General features: G+C 25.6%; 1 protein-coding gene across 3 annotated transcripts in view; it reads left to right on the plus strand.

The window, feature by feature from the left end:
* Positions 1-16392, plus strand: part of LOC109594774 (5-hydroxytryptamine receptor 1) — a 150170-nt gene that overhangs the window by 73287 nt on the left and 60491 nt on the right. For 2 of the 3 annotated variants that reach the window (XM_049967710.1, XM_020010013.2), the window contains exon 1: positions 2209-2225. The gene's annotated coding sequence lies outside the window, so the exon portion shown is untranslated. Of the gene's footprint in view, positions 1-2196; positions 2226-16392 lie in introns of those variants that run through there. The other variant, XM_049967711.1, reaches the window with a different exon arrangement.

A 16392-nucleotide genomic window follows, 5' to 3' on the forward strand; every position in this document is an offset into this window, starting at 1 on the left:
TAAAATCCATTAAAAAATATAAAATTTCAAGTTTATTTAGTTTGAAACTTAAATTAAATTTTTAGTAAATAATAAATTTTTCATTATTTAGCATATTTTTTTGGTAAATTATTCTGGAAACTTTTCAAAAAAATTAAATCAGAAAAATTTTTAATAATTTAATATGTGTATTTAAATTAAAGTATTAAATTTATTTAAGAAAGATTAATATATTTAGTAAACCAAAATAGATATATATAATAAAAAGGAAATTTCACAAAATTATAAAAAAAATAACAGACTTATTAAAAGAATTTAATTAGTCGGATAAAAATTTTAATTTAAATGATTTACTTTAAATCTAATAAATGAAATTATAAAATACACAAAATCACGAAACTTTCAAACAAATAAAATTGGAATTAATTTTAATAGTGTGAATACAAAATATATATTTACCTAAATTATTGGAACGACAAAATTAAATATTCAATATTATCAAATAATAAAAAATTAACATAGTAAAAGTACCAAATTTATTAATGAAATAATTAATACATTTAGAATATTACGCATTTAAAATATTAAAAAAATATTTTCAATAATTTTAATTAAAAAAAAACAACAATGCTAAATAATTGATAATGTTGAATGATTTTAATTTGATAAAATCCGAATTAATTTAATAATTTAGATAAAAATAAAATATTTTACCACTAAATACACTAAATTAAATATTTAATGTATTCAATATATTTAAAAATCTAAAATAAAAATTAATAATAATGGTTTTAATATGTAAAATTTTATTTATTATAACCAAGTTTAAAAAATAAAATCACATTAACAATATAAATACAATTAAAATAAGATAATTAGGTATCACTTTAAAAATACATCTAAAATCGGAGATAAATTGAATTAAAAGATGCGCAGCTGAAATTCCTTTAGTTTGAGAACAAAATATAATATTGTGAAACTTTTCTTTATTCTTCAATGTTTACTGAAACATTCATTCGATAAATTTTGTTTGACACCACCAACATAGTAAAAATCAATAGATTCAATTTCCAGCGGTTTCCATTCAACACGTTTTGTTTCAGATAAAAAGTTCGTTGCGCCTTGAATATTTCCCGTAATTGAAAACCTATTTACAAACTCAGAAAACTTATGCATATATGTATATTACTATTATCTGATCTAAATCAAATGGGGGGAATGGCATATCCTGTTTCCAAGTAAACACTTGCCTTGCTAACTAACTAACTAACTAACTTAGAAGAAAGTAGAAACAAAACGAAAACCGAATCCCCCTCGAAAGTATAAAGTTGCCCGAGTTATTGTTTAATTAAGTTCAGTTTATCTTGGTTTAAACTGTAATTGTCCATTAAACACTTGCCGAGCTTAACTTAATCACGAATAGACTTTGCAACACTGTATAATTTTAAACGGATCATCTCTTTCTCTCCCCCCTGCCACCCTTTTATTTTTTTACACTTAAATTATCGTGGACCAAACGGATTGGGGGGCGGAAACTTTAAAATTATCTCGTGGGCTATAAATCTTTATAAGGAAATCCAACGATAAGTCGTGGCATCTTGTCTTTTCCCTTTTATTTCCTGGATGTATTGCCATTAATATAAATATTTGATGGCAACGATTTTTTACCATCATTAAGGGGATGTATCTTCATCCGAAGCTGGTTTATCACACTGGGGATGTTGCAGTAAATCTTTTTGTGTGTGAGATTTATTAATCCCCTTCCAATATTAAAATCCAAAACATTAATGTGATTAATTCCCAATATTATTTACAGTAAATTTGTTACAATTCCGATTAATCATCCGGCACGGCACATGTGATAATGATTCGTGACTAATTTAAAACTCCCACAACCTTAATAATTAGCATTGAAACAACAGAACAGAGAGCTGAACTATGGCGAAAGGCTAATTCAGTGTGGCCGACCGTTTTTGATTTATTTATTGTTACCCTCCGTTCTCCACGGGCGCCGTATTATTTCATTACTCAATATCATTAATCATCCCCTTGGATAAATACCGAACGACGTCAACATTTTCTTTGTGTCCATTGTATATTGTTATTAATGGTTTTTAGGCAAAATAAAATGACTTATTATTCATGATTTCCTCCTGAACGAGAAACACTTTTGTGTGCTGCACCCCCTAATCATCTTCTTTTTTTCTTCCTTTCCAGGTGGCGATGTGAGACACAAGGACGAAATGGTGAGTGGACCAAAAAGAAGTAATCTAATTAAATTCAAATTGATTTAGTGGGTAGGACTTATTAAATTGCAAATGGAAGTTGATAAAAATTCAGTTCGCATAAAACATATCGGGGGGGGATTGAATTAAAACGGTTTACCTCTCGATAAATTATATGACCGGCGGGGAAACTTTTCCCTTTTGCCCGTTTCTTTTATTCTTGTGTCGGATTCGAGGACCATTCTTACGCTAATCCGGCAACAAAAAGTTTTTTCGGTTTTCCTAATTGTTACTGGGGAGGATTTCCATTTTTGTGCTTCCAGAAAATTTCAATGTTTATTACCATTAAATGCAATTATTTATTTTTTCAAAGGATTATCTTACAATACGTTAATCATAAATTATAAAATTATTTATTATTATATTCAACTTGTTTGAAATATCTTAAAATTTATAAATTTTTATGAACTTTTTTTGTGGCCCAAAAAATCAATTGATCCACAGAATTTTAGTTATATATTTTTTCTTCCTCTATAAAAAGTTGAATATTTAAAATTCCTTGAAATTTATAATTTTTTATGAATTTTGGTTTTTATATTGTTATAATTTATACGCTTTTGTGGTCAAAAAATTATTTAATCCACAGAATTTGAATTACATATTTTTCCTTCTTCTATAAAAATATTTCAGAAAAATTTGTTGATTATTATCATTAACTATAATTATTTATTTTATCCAGAAAATTATATATCAATAGGTTAAATGAATATGTTGATATTGGGTTTCAAATACTAAATATATTCAAATTCTTTAAAAAGCTGAATATTTAAAATTCCTTTAAATTTGTAGATTCTTATAAATTTAATTTTTTTATTGTCATAATTTATACGTTTTTGTGGACAAAAAATCATGTAATGCACAGAATTTGAGTTATATATTATTCCTTCTATAAAAATATTTCATAAAAATTAGTTTATTTATCATTAACTACAATTATTTATTGATAATATTATAAGTTCTTTAAGAAGTATTTAAAATTTATTAATTTTTATGAATTTAAGTTTTGTATAGTCAAAGTTTATACTTCTATGTGGTGCAAAAAATCAATTTATCCACAAAATTTTAATTACATATATTTTCTTCCTCTATAAAAATATTTCAGAAAAATTCGTTGGTTATTACCATTAACTAAAATATCAATATTTTGATATGGGGTTTAAAATACGGAATATATTCAAATTCTTTAAAAAGTTGAATATTTAGAATTTCTTTAAATTTATAATTTTTAATAAATTTAATTTTTATATAATAATTTTAATTCATAATTTATATGTTTTTGTGGTCAAAAAATCATTTAATCCACAGAATTTGAATTTCATATTTTTTCTGCCTCTATAAAAATATTTCAGAAAAATTTGTTGCTTATTAACAAAAACTATAATTGTTTATTTTATTCAAAAATTAATATATCAATAGGTTAATCAATAATATAAAAATATCTTGATGTTGGCTTTAAAATACATAATTCATAGTGGATCATTTAAAATTCCTTGAAATTTTTAAATTTGTCTAAATTTAATTTTTATATAGTTATAATTTACATTTTTTGTGGTCCAAAAAATCAGTTAATCCGCAAAATTTGTTGTTTTGTTACCTACACAATCAATTATTTTGACCAAAAAATTATATCAATAACTTGATCATAAATATAAAAATATATTAAAATAGTAAACATATTCAAAATAAAAAAATAAAATAAATTTAATTTTTATATTGTCATAATATATATTTTTGTGTAGTCCAATTAATTCACAGATTTTTAATTACATATTTTTTCTTTCATAAAAAATTACAGAAAAATTCAGTACAATTAAATTATGTAATAATTTATTTTATCCAAAAAATTATATATTAATAAGTTAATCATAAATATAAAAATATGTTGATGTTGGTTGTTTAAAAAGTTGAATATTTAAAATTAAACAAAATCAAAACACTTAATTTGTATTAATTTAACAAATAATGATTTTTGATTAAAATAAAATTGTATCGATATTAAAAGTACAATTAACTATATCAAAAATTATATATCAATAGGTTAATTGTAAATATATAAAATATGTTTAAAATTCCTTGAAATTTATAAATTTTTATAAATTTAATTTTTATGTATAATTTATATTTTTTGTGGTCCAAAAAATTCAATTAATCCACAGAATTTGTATTATATATTTTACTTTCTTATAAAAATATTTCAGAAAAATTTATTAAACACAATCATTTTGTATTAATCTTTTTATTTTGTCCAAAAAATATATATCAATTGGTTAATCACAAATATAAAAAATGATGTTGATGTTGGCTTTTTTTATTTCACTTTCATATGGTCATAATTTATATTTTCTGTGGTGCAAAAAAATTAATCTACAGAATTTTAATTCCATATTTTTTCTTCCTCTATAAAAAATTGATAATGATTTTGAACTGAACAATATATATTTAAGTTTCATTTAAAAAAAATATATATTTTAATTGCTTAAAATTTAGACATTTTATGACGTTATAATTTAAATTTATTATTAATCAAAAATATAAATTTATCCATTAAATTTTAAGTATATTATTTATATAATTAAAATTTATATATGTAGTAATTGTTTATTGAATACAATTTTGATATTTTAATTAAACATATTTTAAATAATTTATTTTTATAATTTTTTTCTTTATTAGTTAAATATTTAAAATTACTTAAAATTTATAAAGTTATAAATAACGAATAACAAATGGAAAATAAATGACTATAAACAAACAACAAACAAAATATTTTTATGAAATATGTTATATTTGTTATATTTTTCATATTTTTTATATTCTTTATATTTGATATATTGTTATATTCCCTTTTTTCACCTTTTTCCCATTTTTCCTTCTTTCCCTTTTTTTCCCTTTTTCCACTTTTTTCCCATTTTTCTCTTTTTTCCTTTTTTTCTTATTTTCCTATTTTTCTCTTTAACAATTTTTCCACAAAATTTGAAATAATCTATAATGCAATTAATTAATTTTGTAATTACTGAAATTAAACTATATTAATTTCAAAATACCTATGTGGTTATTTTCTAATTAATGAATAACATTAAACATCAACAAATTTTTAATTACATATCTTTACTATATTTCATTATTAATAAACTTTGACTTTAATGTTCACTCTTATGACGTACTGATGTTTTCTATAATAATAAAAATAATTCTAATTATTAATAATAAAATTATTACATATTTCCTATTCAATATATTATATATTCATAACATAACGTTACATTATCAAAAGAATAAAATAATAAATAAAATTTTAATTATATATACATATTGAAATACTATTTTATAGTAATGAAAATAATAAGTTAAATTATTAACAAAAATACTACATATTTTTATAAAACTGAAAACATTCACGGAATGTTTTAATAAATTATTTTTCAGTCCAGTTTAATATTGGCATCAAACACAAAATAAATATTAGAGAGAACAAAAAAGTATAATTTAATTTGTACATCGATTGCCTCAATAATATTTCATCGTATGTCAAATGCGACTATAATAACAGTTGTCACGTGTTTCCCTAATTAAATTTCTTTAAAACTGTGTCTTTTTAATTGCTCCGTTATTAATGCATCAAACAATTTTCTTTGTCCGCAAAGATCAAAGTCAAAGTACGAAAGATGCACTTTAAAACTCATGTGTGCTTTTAATTTATTTTTAATTATTCTAAGGTTAAATTGTTTCCGATTAATTAACCATTTATTTTTACAGTGATAATTCTGAATGACATTATTCTATACTAATTAACTTCCGTACAATAATTCAAAGTTGATACGGAATTAGTTTGTCACAGTATTCGAAAAATGAAATGGGGGTATCAAACACGAGCTTTACTTTGGTCATGTCGCAAATGAGTTTTCATTTGATGAACGGTTTTTGAAAAGAAACGAATTTTTAATTAAAAAGTGCGTATATACTGAAAAATGTCGGGGCAAAAGCTGAAACATCCAACAGTTAACATTGACGTATAATTTAGAAATTAACGTAATAATCTGGCATCAATTAAAACTGGATTTTGGTTTTGGTGGCAAAAATCCGTTTCGCCAACGAAAACGTGTGTAAATTTCATTTTAATTCCACACCCGACCACCCACTGAAATCCCATTCAATGTCCACTTGCGATTCAAATTGGAGAGGCGTTCACCGCAAAAATATCAACAACGAAATGACTGAGCAACTTCTTTCTTCGTTCGTCGTCTGTCAGTATCAAATTAAAAGTGATTCCTGCACAATTAACTTTCTTATTGATGACTGTAAAAAAAGTTATATATAACCAACTAATCCATAAAAGTTCGTAAAGTGTCGGCGGAACTTTTTGGCGTCGCATTTAATTTAAATTCCTGCCGGAGCCATTCAGTCTAATCCTGCTGAGGTGAAAAATATATTACCCTTTTTTTTATAACCGTAGACTTTTATTAATTATGTTTATAAAATTAAAATTCATTCAGTTTTATAACTTTTGTCTTCTATTCGAATATTAACTTTTTATAACCTGCATTATGATTTTGTTCTCCATATATTTGATATTTCGATATTGAAAATACAATAAAAAAGCTATAAAGAGAGTCAAATTATTTTATAAAAAGCACAAGATATTAATTATTGCATTGTTTATTATCTGAGACGTACCTAGGTTTTCAAACTGCATTGTATTGCCATCTATTAGGGAATAGACTAAATAGGGAAATGCAGATTTCTGTATTGATTACCTCCTACTAGAATTCTACAAAATAAAAATAATATTTAATTTGATTTAATATGACAATAAATATTTTTATCTAATCACATTTTTTATTTATCCTAACATAAAAAATAAAATCATTTAAACATTTAATAATCATTAATCATTTTTGAATATTAAAATAAAATCCTATCGATATTAAAATTACAGTTAAAAATTTGTTAAAAGAATCAAATTCTTTTCTAAAAAATACAGAAAAATAATTTTAGCCCTGTTTAACATTTAATTAAACAAATAATGATTTTTGAATATTAAAATATATATACTGAAAAAGTTGTATAGAAAATTAATTTATTTCCTGTTTATTATTTAAGGTACGTCTTTAAAATGTAACTAGTATTGCCATCTTTTAGAGAATAGACTAAATAGAGAAATGTAGATCTCTTTATTGATTACCTCTTACTCATTATACTATTAAGATTCTTATTGATTGATGTAAAAAAGTTAAATATAAATAATCCATAAAACAAAATGGCAAACTTCCTTCCGAAGCCATTCTAATCCTGACAAGTTGAAAAATATATTACCATTTTTGTTTCATTCGCCATGAACTTTAATTAATCATATTTACAAAACTAAAATTCATACTGTTTTATAACCTTTGTAAATTTATGTCTTCCATTCGAATATTAAATTCAACTTTTTATGACGTGCAGATATGATTTCATCCCCCATGTGTTTGATATTTACTTGTACCTTCCGAAAGATTAAGTTTATTTTAAAACCCCCGATGGTTTTCTGTTCCTTACGTCAAAAAAGATATACATACATAAATATGTTTGCTGGAGAAATCTGGGAGATGAAAGGTATACCTCTCCCTACCTATCAATTTAAGCAATTCCTCTCTTCTCCCTTTATAATTCACGTTTTTATATTTTGTAGACGCAGCAAAAGCTGATTAGAAACATTAAAACTGAAATTTTATTGCAATGTTAAATATTTTTATAACCTTGTTACTTTTATTATTGTGTCTTAATTAAGAAATAATTTTTATATGTACATCCGTAATTGGGTTAAAGGCTCTTGAAGTAAGCTTTATTGTTATTTTATAATAGCAGTGTTTATAATTTCAGAATTTCATAAATTAAATTTCTGGGCCCAGTTTCACAAATGTATTCGAACAATTTAAGCTGTAAAAATTGATTAAATTAATTTCGTCGGATATAGAAAACATGTTTTCCAGTTAAAATGTTAATGTCGAACGAATAAATTTCCATACACATAATCATTATGTAAAAATGCACGGCTCAAATAACCGGCGAATGATTCGATTAACATTCATCACATCCGTCACGATCCGATTTGTTCAAACAGTGTAAAATGAAAATTTCCGAACAATTAAAACGGTGTCGGGGCGAACGAATTAACAGAAAAAAAAATGTAACCGACGACGAATAAAAGACGTAAATTAAATGGAAGGTGACGTGCTTTTATTAATAATACGAACGTCGGTAAACAACGGTGGAAATTAGAGCAAAACGTCTGACAAGTGGACATGTGTCTGCTAATAATCTTTGTTTCGTTATCGCCGTAAATTAGTTGGCTGCTCCGGTCCAACTGTTGGACATCTGCTTAAAACGAATTTTCTTGCCAATAATGCTCAAAATTTTACTTACATTTTTATGACAGGAAAGCCACAAACTTTTTATAATTGACATAAAAATTAATTAAAATACAGGTTTTTATTATGAATTTGCACTGCCCTCTTTTAGACAATAGTATAAACAAGGTAATACAGGTTTCTATATGGTTTACCTCTTACTGTAATATTATTTATGGTACTTCAGCAATTTAAAAATTATGTTTACTTAATTATTAATTTTTTAACTGAAAAACCTTTATTAAACTCACTTTAATGGAAAGGAATAATATTTGTGTATTCATTAAAACAAATGTATCCAAACAAAAAGAATCAAATTTTATTCTAAAAAGTATAGAAAATTAATTTTTACCTTGTTTATAGTATGACATACGACACTTGTATTGTCATCTTACAGAAAATACACTAAATAAGGAAATACAGATATATCTGTACTGATTACATCTTACTATAATATTATATATGATACTTCGGCAATATAAAAAAATATTTACCTATGTTCACTAATTTCTTAACTATTTAAATATGAAGAATGAATTATTTAAATCATTTATTAAAATCATTTTAATGAAAGAAACAAATTTTGTACATTAATTAAAAAAATATTTATAATTAAAAAAAAACAAATTTTATTCTAAAATGTATAGAAAATTAATCTTTACCTTGTTTATTATATGACATACGACACTCGTGTTGCCATCTTACAGAAAATAGAGTAAATAAGGAAAAACAGATTTCTGTATTGATTACCTCTTACTATAATATTATATATGAGACTTCTGCAATATAAAAATATATTTACCAGTATTCAATATTTTATTAACTATTTAAATATGAAAAATGAAATATTTAAAACATTTATTAAAATAATTTTAATGAAAGGAACAATTTTTGTACATTAATTAAAACAAATTGTATCAATAATTCTAATTAAAAAGAATCAAATTTTATTCTAAAATGTATAGAAAATTAATCTTTACCTTGTTTATTATATGACATACGACACTCGTGTTGCCATCTTACAAAAAATAGAGTAAATAAGGAAATACAGATTTCTGTATTGATTACCTCTTACTATAATATTATATATGATACTTCGGCAATATAAAAATATATTTACCAGTATTCAATATTTTATTAACTATTGAAGTATGAAAAATGAAATATTTAAAACATTTATTAAAATAATTTTAATGAAAGGAACAATTTTTGTACATTAATTAAAACAAATTGTATCAATAATTCTAATTAAAAAGAATCAAATTTTATTCTAAAATGTATAGAAAATTAATCTTTACCTTGTTTATTATATGACATACGACACTCGTGTTGCCATCTTTCAAAAAATAGAGTAAATAAGGAAATACAGATTTCTGTATTGATTACCTCTTACTATAATATTATATATGATACTTCGGCAATATAAAAATATATTTATCAGTATTCAATATTTTATTAACTATTTAAATATGAAAAATGAAATATTTAAAACATTTATTAAAATAATTTTAATGAAAGGAACAATTTTTGTACATTAGTTAAAACAAATTGTATCAATAATTCTAATTAAAAAGAATCAAATTTTATTCTAAAATGTATAGAAAATTAATCTTTACCTTGTTTATTATATGACATACGACACTCGTGTTGCCATCTTACAGAGAATAGACTAAATAAGGAAAAACAGATTTCTGTATTGATTACCTCTTACTATAATATTATATATGAGACTTCGGCAATATAAAAATATATTTACCAGTATTCAATATTTTATTAACTATTGAAGTATGAAAAATGAAATATTTAAAACATTTATTAAAATAATTTTAATGAAAGGAACAATTTTTGTACGTTAATTAAAACAAATTGTATCAATAATTCTAATTAAAAAGAATCAAATTTTATTCTAAAATGTATATAAAATTAATCTTTACCTTGTTTATTATATGACATACAACACTCGTGTTGCCATCTTACAAAAAATAGAGTAAATAAGGAAATACAGATTTCTGTATTGATTACCTCTTACTATAATATTATATATGAGACTTCTGCAATATAAAAATATATTTACCAGTATTCAATATTTTATTAACTATTTAAATATGAAAAATGAAATATTTAAAACATTTATTAAAATAATTTTAATGAAAGGAACAATTTTTGTACATTAATTAAAACAAATTGTATCAATAATTCTAATTAAAAAGAATCAAATTTTATTCTAAAATGTATATAAAATTAATTTTTATCTTGTTTATTAGATGACATACGACACTTACAGAAAATAGACCAAATAAAGGATTAATTTTCCTTTATTAATTAAAACAAATTGAATCAATATTTTCAATTAAAAAGAATCAAATTCTATTCTAACATTTTCAGAAAATAAATTTTTCTTTGTTTACTATTTGAAGTACTTATGTTTTTAAAATTTATTCGTGTTGCCATCTTTTATAGAATAAACTAAACAGGGAAATACAGATTCCTTTACCGATTACTTCTCAGTGATTAATATATACTTAATATTTATGAGAATCCAACAAAATTAAAACATTTTGTATTAATGTATTCTATGTTATTTATTTAAACAAATATAAAATATGTGATCATTAAAATCACTGAACAAAAAGTAATTTTTGAATATTAATTGTGTGTCGATATTTAAAATCCAATTAAAAAGTCGTTAGATCTGATAATCTGTAAAACTGGAAAGCGATCAAGAATCTGACTGATGCACTAATACTTAATTAAGCCTTTGCTAATCGGATTCAAAATCAAACATTTCCAGCTGCAATCAATAACGACCGTTCAAATTTAATTGCATTCATTAAATTCGATCTATTTAATTTATTACGTCAACTTTTCCGCAACCGCAAAAATTACGAATGCCAAATGTGCAAATGTTTGTTACAAAATAAAATTGTTCAAATGCAGTTACGTGTTTGCGGAACGTTAATAATTGAACGTTATCCACGTTTACGTGTCGGTTACGCATCGACCTCAAAGAACGAAACGTTTCCCCGTGTGTCTTATTAGTTAATTAATTGCCGCTTCGAAAAGTTTGCACTGATTACTCCACGTTTCTGTTTCTGTTAATCACTCGAACAAACACGATGCGAAATGCTGGTATTTATCGCGTTCGATAAGCTCGCTTTTGTCTTGCGTTATGTTGGTGTTTTGTGAATTTGTAGCCAGATGTGTGCACTGAAAAATTACTGTCAGGATATCGTAAATCAAACACAAAATGTAAAGCACAACTTGTTTAAAAACTTACGTTTTTGTGGCCTCCTCTCTGTGTACCTGAAAAAGTTTTCATGTCACAATCATCAGCAAACAATGGTAAATCATTAAGGAGTGTAAGAAAAATAAGGGGACCAAGATTGGAGCCTTGTGGCACCTCAGAGGATGCCAAGACACACTGTTTTCGTACACCGCCTCAGGGAGTTTTATTAAAATGTGAATTTAAAAGATATATAAAATTAACTACAGTGTAAAAATTACGTTCATATTGAGAACATCCACAAAATAATAAAATTGAATATAAACGTGAATATTAATAAAGATCTCTTGTCGCGGGCAGAACTCAGAAAATATTCATGAATGGCGTTATTGCTTTTTAGAGGGCGCACATATGTATAAATTGTGTGCATATTAAAATATTCATGCGGGGGAAATCCATTGAAATTTTAATGTTGTATTTTCGGAACGGAATAAGCTCGTACCGAAATTAGTTTTCGGTACGCGGGCATTTCCGTTCAGTTCGATGGTCACTTTCGTAACAGCAGATATATTTAAATGTGCACGACATGTTGTCAATTTCGATCGGTGAATTATTTTCGAGCTTGCTTATTAAAAATTAAAGTAAATCAATGTGTAAATATTTAAATTTATTTTAAATTTTAGTTCACTGGATCAATAACAAGTACTTTCTGAGGCTATAAAGGGCAAAGTTCACAAAATTATTGTTTGGATTAGTTATTTTTATAAACTGTTGCCACTGCCATCTCTCCGATAATAGCCATACTATTACAGATTACTGTACTTGTTTCTTCCCTACATAATTATGTTCAAAACGCATAAAACATAAAACAATAAAAACTAAACTAAAGTATTTAAAACAACAACTAAAATGTTTTGGAAGGACATAACAAAATAGAACAAAAAAAAATCAATCATAGTGGAAAAAATACTGACAAAAGCAAATTTATGAAGGGGTTTATGTGTAAAAAATCCTATATTTAGACAGACAAAATGTAACAATCGATGAAATGTGGAAAGCCCTCATCAACAATGAAAACTGCCTATTAATTACAAAAGAGTAACAGCCGAGAATCTTTTGTTGCTTATTTGCTGGAAAATCAAGCTTTTTTCGTCCCATCAAACATTAAAATAAGTTTAACAAGTGAACACATACAACTAACTTGAATCGTCTATTAATTTTTAAAATACGTTCCACTGCCATCTCTCCGATAATAGCCATACTATTACAGATTTCTGTACTGATTTCTTCCCGACTTAATTATGTTCAAAAATCATAAAATAAAACATTAAAAACTAAACTAAAGTATTTAAAACTGATAGAATAAATAATTTGTATTATGAATTTATAAGAAGTTTGTTGGAAACTCCTCAGTGTGGCGAATAAATTCACTCTATACGTAAACAATAAAATTATTATCCTTGCTGTTTTTAGTCCTGAAATTATGTATTACTGGTGCGTGTTTAATAAAAGATATAATGACCATTCAAGAGTAAAATCAACAACTCGTTGAAGTTGCTAGTGACCAAATTTATTGTGAATACAAAATTATAGTCCACTTGTCGAGGCAACAAACAAGATGTTAAAAGGAAAACTATTCTTAATGGAACAACGTTCTGAACAACAACTAAAATGTTTTGGAAGGACATAACAAAATAGAACAAAAAAAATCAATGATAGTGGAAAAAATACTGACAAAAGCAAATTTATGAAGGCGTTTATGTGTAAAAAATCCTATATTTAGACAGACAAAATGTAACAATCGATGAAATGTGGAAAGCCCTCATCAACAATGAAAACTGCCTATTAATTACAAAAGAGTAGTAGCCGAGAATCTTTTGTTGCTTATTTGCTGGAAAATCAAGCTTTTTTCGTCCCATCAAACATTAAAATAAGTTTAACAAGTGAACACATACAACTAACTTGAATCGTCTATTAATTTTTAAAATACGTTCCACTGCCATCTCTCCGATAATAGCCATACTATTACAGATTTCTGTACTGATTTCTTCCCGACATAATTATGTTCAAAAATCATAAAACATTAAAAACTAAACTAAAGTATTTAAAACTGATAGAATAAATAATTTGTATTATGAATTTATAACAAGTTTGTTGGAAACTCCTCAGTGTGGCGAATAAATTCACTCTATACATAAACAATAAAATTATTATCCTTGCTGTTTTTAGTCCTAAAATTATATATTACTGATGGGTGTTGAATAAAAGATATAATGACCATTCAAGAGTGTAATCAACAACTCGTTGAAGTTGCTAGTGACAAAATTTATTGTGAATACAAAATTATAGTCCACTTGTCGAGGCAACAAACAAGATGTTAAAAGGAAAACTATCCTTAATGGAACAACGTTCTGAACAACAACTAAAATGTTTTGGAAGGACATAACAAAATAGAACAAAAAAAAATCAATGATAGTGGAAAAAATACTGACAAAAGCAAATTTATGAAGGCGTTTATGTGTAAAAAATCCTATATTTAGACAGACAAAATGTAACAATCGATGAAATGTGGAAAGAACTCATCAACAATAAAAGCTGCCTATTAATTACAAAAGAGTAACAGCCGCGAATCTTTTGTTGCTTATTTGCTGGAAAATAAAGCTTTTTTTCGTCCCATCAAACATTCAAACAAGAACACATACAACTAACTTGAATTATTTATTGTTTGGGTTGTCTGTTTTTAAAATCCGTTCCCACTGTCCTCTCTCCGATGATAGTCATACTATTACAGGTTTCTGTATTGATATCTTCCTCAATTTATTATGTTTAATACTGATAAAACATTAAAAATAAAACTAAAATAAGTAAATAATTTGAATGATCAAGTTTCCAGCACTATTTAGGACTTCTACCTCAGCATGACAAATAACTTCACTCGATGCATAAACAACCAGATATATTATTATCTGTTTTTAGCCCCAACGTATATTACTCATGGGTGTTGAATAAAAGATATATTGGTCATTCAAGAGCGAAATCAATAACTCGTTAAAGTTGCTAATGACAAAAACTATTCTAAATCGGACAAATAAGCATATGCCCCAGTTATCGATTGACAGAATTGAGCTGATTGTACAGCCCGTGATTTTGTCATTAGTAAGGCATAAAACTAATGTGCTTTCTTGTAATACACGTGTATCAAATAGCTTGCAACTAGTGTAAACATGTAATTACCTTTCTTACCGGCGACACGGTCGACAGAAGCGTCTGGTGATCCCGCAGGATTATCCGGTTTAATCAATTCCCCCTTTCTGGGCGTCGGGCGAAGCTGGGCGGTATTCGGCATCTGAAAGTGGTGACGTTACATTTTCATCAAGTCCTGTGTGATGTGTGCACTGGCCGTTTCGACATCGGTTAATTGTGTTTTAAGTGAACAACTCGAGATTAGACGCGTTGTCTCCTGTTTGTTCGGCGTCCGTTCTTGATGTGGTCTGTCTTTATGCGGGGAATGCACAATGCTTTAAGTAATTAGCTTTGTTTATTTATTTTTGTGGCCTTTACGTTTGTGCAACGAACGAAATTTTGAACTTACAAATCGTTGGTCTTCGTTTAATTGTGTTGGTGCACTAACTGAAGCTGCAGCTCTGAGTTTACGATACCTCAACATATTACTTATTGATAGATTGTCTTGACTACCTTACTTTCATCTGTTTATCGTCATAGTGACTATTATAGCTAAATCGTCGTTTGTTATCACAGCTTACTATCCAACATTTCCATTAAATTAAGACATTTAATTAGGTACGTTTGTTGGTTCATTGGTTTTGGGGAATCTGTTCCGATTTGACACGTATCATCAATGTTGTCGCCCTCCATTGAGTCATAATTCCGTCAAGGAACGTTGGTTGGTTATGACACTTTCCCAGCGTCCCCTGAGGTATTGTCATTATTTTCTGAGGTCTTTTCATGTCCTATTTATTTTATAGACACGCACCGAAACTTTGCTAATAATATTTCTGCTTTAAACTATGTGTTTTATAATTTTTATTTATTGTAGTAAGGTTGCAATTAAGTTTTTGAAAATTATTGGGGTGCTCTATGTTATTTGGTAATTCATTTAAAGATAAAAATCCTTTTTTTCTCTAATATTATATTCATGAATACCAATAATATTACTTACTTCTTTATATAAATATTCGACTACTTTACTTTAATCTTTGTTTAATATTGATAAAGCTTTACTGGAGTTTATTTATTGACCTCCAATATTATTCTCATACATTTATTTTATAATAATGGAATTGATTTAATTCATTCAAGTTAAAATTAAAAAAGAACTGAAGCTCAATAATTAAAATGAGGACTAATGGTTGCCTTATAAATTAATATTCTCGTGTCTAAAATCAAAGTTGAAAGCCATTTTTATCGTAATATTTGATTAACTGGTTTTTTGTTCTTTAGTGTACTTTTGAAATATATTTGTTTATTTGTTCTGATCATACCTGTCACATTTGTTAGT

Source organism: Aethina tumida, chromosome 5 (assembly GCF_024364675.1).
Source record: "Aethina tumida isolate Nest 87 chromosome 5, icAetTumi1.1, whole genome shotgun sequence".
NCBI classification, from domain to species: Eukaryota; Metazoa; Arthropoda; class Insecta; order Coleoptera; family Nitidulidae; genus Aethina; species Aethina tumida.